At 45.3% G+C, this 3,079-nt stretch overlaps 1 long non-coding RNA gene across 1 annotated transcript; it reads left to right on the top strand.

Annotated features, from left to right (window-relative positions):
- Positions 1-37: 37 nt before the first annotated feature.
- Positions 38-2,861, top strand: LOC122748651. The gene is made up of 2 exons (XR_006355629.1): positions 38-446; positions 2,587-2,861. It is a non-coding gene; the product is annotated as an uncharacterized LOC122748651 (long non-coding RNA).
- The last annotated feature ends 218 nt before the right edge of the window (positions 2,862-3,079 follow it).

The raw sequence follows: 3,079 nt of genomic DNA, 5'->3' as shown, positions 1-3,079 counted from the left end.
CCACTGCTAGGATGCCTCTAAAAGGCAAAGGCAGAGGCTTACTTACACAAAAAGCCCTAAACCAGAGACGGAACATGAATTCAATCACCAAAAGATTGGCCCCTGCTACAAAACACTTCAACCAAGTTGATCAGCATAGATCTGAAAAGCTAACCAAGATACCAACTCAGACAAAGTCAAACGAAGCCCTTCAGGCTCAAAGGGGGAGCAGCACCCTCTGGAACAGACTGCTCCTTGTTATGGACATTCGGATCTGCTCTGAGTAAAAATAAAACAGGAAGCCAACAGCTTGGGGAACAAGATTTCCTGTCACCAACAGCAACAGCTCAAGAACCAAGAGAATCAGCTGCTTGCTCATAACTTTGAACCTCCCTTTAATAGTCATTTCATGGCAGCTGTGCCTATCTTTGGGGTGCAGAGGTGTTTCCTGAATGCTGTTCTACTATGTAAGTAAATAATTTCCATTCTGCTCTTTGGCTAAGTTCCTCTCCAAACTAGGGCCCTTTCTTATTAGAATCCCAGGCTTCTCCCTTAAGCCAATCTCTTCCATCCCTTCACTTTCTTGAACCACTGTGACCCAGGGAATGTGAAACACGAGCTCTAAGTGAGGGTCACCAGCTTTCTGGGTTTCCATAACTAAATAGTTAGGTGAGAACCGAAAATGGGAGCAGAGCCGAGAGAATCAAGTGAGAACATATATAAATCATAAAGCGCTACCATTACTGGTAGAAGAGAAGGGGAGTACAAAGATGCACCTTCTTGGGTCCCAGATACTGCTACCTGGGGACTTTTCTATGCCTTCAAACTTCTGGTTTTTCTAGTAAAACCAAAAATGCAAGGGTAGGCCAGGGATAACTCAGTCACCACTGCAAGTCACATCAGTGTGTCACTTGAGACACTGTCCTGGCCTCTCCCAATGGCCCAGACAGCCTGGAAATTCTGGGAATGTGGTAAAAATGAGCATTGCCGCTGGTACCACATTCATTCCAGACTTTCCCTCTGGATACCTGATTAGGAACTGTGGATTCCAGACTGTCTGGGCAAATGTCTGATGGGCAGCAACTTCCAAGCAGTAGGCAGTGTGGCACAAACACATTACTTTGGTCTGTTATGCTACCTCCCCAAGGTACTAAATCTCAAATATGGTAAGTTTGCCTGCATGAGCATTCATTCATTTGGGAAGACCTGGGCTTCTAGGTGTGGAATTATAAACTAGACTGCTGGTCTGACCATGACCAATTTTTCACCCACTCCCCCCATTCCAAAATCAGCCTTCCTGACAATCAGTTGGAATGCGGCATGTGCTTGGGGACCTAAAACATCTTAATTTTCACTTAAGCAAAACAATTACTTCTCTAAGGAAAATTCCCTGCTACAGAATTAAAAATCATGCTATGCATTCCCAAAGCCAAACAGTAATGACTACTGTTTTATCTGCTGTTTGCTATTATCCACATGGTAACCCCCCTCCTGAATCAGAACAAGTGGCCCATATATGCAATGAATAGCAACTATAACAACAAAAGTCCAGGCCATGTATTCTAAAGTTCATATGAAGTTTATAAGATCTCGACTATGCCACAGGTAAACATAATGAAACTAGGTGTGGAGCAGCTCTGGGATCTTTGCTGTCTGACAGAACAGCAAGAATACTGTACTGGGAACCAGGAAGCCCAGGTAAAGTCATAAAATGTTGAGAGCTGAAAAGGATGTACTACTTCATCCTTGCTCTGTAAAAACAAGATATGAGAGCTTAGCCAAGTTCCATACCTCTCCTAGACCTTATTCATCTTAACTAATTCACCAACAATCAATCAATAAGCATTAGTTCATCACCTCCTCTGTATGGGCCAAGCACTATCCAAAGTGCGGGGCTCCAAGGACAAAACCAAAGCAGGCTTTGCCCTCAAAGACTCTCTAGGAAGATGCTCTAGGAAGAAATACACACGATTTACAAAGACAATGAGGGAACTGGAGGAGGCCCTAACAACTTGGTCCATCAGGAAAGGCAGGTGAGGCTGTTGGAGTGTTGGAGTGGTCTCCACTCCAAGGTCTTTCTGAGATGTGACACGGGCTCCCTGCCTCATCTGACTCCCCTCTTCACACTACTTCTGAACCTAGGACTCTGATCCTCTCACTACCCTGCTGTGCCTCCCCATGAGATACTGGGATACAAAACTGGGTTCAAGAGAAACTCGGAGGGCAGCTAGGTGGATGGAGTATCGGCCCTGGAGTCAGGAGGACCTGAGTTCAAATCCGGCCTCAGACACTTGATGCTTACTAGCTGTATGACCCTGGGCAAGTCACTTAACCCTAATTACCTCACTCCCCCCCCAAAAAAAGTGCAATAGAAAAAAAAAAAGAGGGGCAGCTAGGTGGGGCAGTGGATAAAGCACTGGCCCTGGATTCAGGAGGACCTGAGTTGAAGTTCGGCCTTAGGTATTTGACATTTACTAGCTGTGTGACCCTGGGCAAGTCACTTAACCCTCACCCCACCAAAAAAAATAATAAACTCTGGCATTCAAGGCCCTCCATGTTCATCTCCAACCTCTCTTTCTAACCTTCTTCTACCATATTTCTTTGCAGATGTCGGACTACACTCCCCCTCCATCTTTGCCTCTGGACAGCCTTCTCTGGCATCCAGGAGCAGTCAGGAGCTACCTCTTCCTGAACTCGGAAGCTAGAATCCATATCTCCTGTCCTTGGCACTTCATTGTCTTCTATTTTGGATTACAGTTCTTGGGAGGCATGTCTCATTCTGCCATTTAACTGCAAGCTTTCTGAGGGCAGTAACTCTCTCATCTTGTATCCCCAAGGCCTTATATATAGCAAGAATTTAATAAATGCTGGATGAATTCAAACTGAAGGACTTTTATTTTCTTCTATGAAACCAAGCTATCCCCTCCTGATGTGGCCTACCTCCACTTTAAAACCAAGCTGAAGGTGGCAAAGTTCTTTCCTTAGGCCTCAGTTTATCTGATGCCAAGACCAGGAGAGGGTCCGAAAAGGTACAAGGGGCATTCTAGGAAAGGCCCAGGGTCACACAGCTAGTAAGTGTTAAGTGTCTGAGGCTGGATTT

This window comes from Dromiciops gliroides, chromosome 3 (assembly GCF_019393635.1).
Source record: "Dromiciops gliroides isolate mDroGli1 chromosome 3, mDroGli1.pri, whole genome shotgun sequence".
NCBI lineage: Eukaryota > Metazoa > Chordata > Mammalia > Microbiotheria > Microbiotheriidae > Dromiciops > Dromiciops gliroides.
Note: the sequence above shows the minus strand (reverse complement) of the source record. Positions and strands in the feature narration are given on the sequence as shown.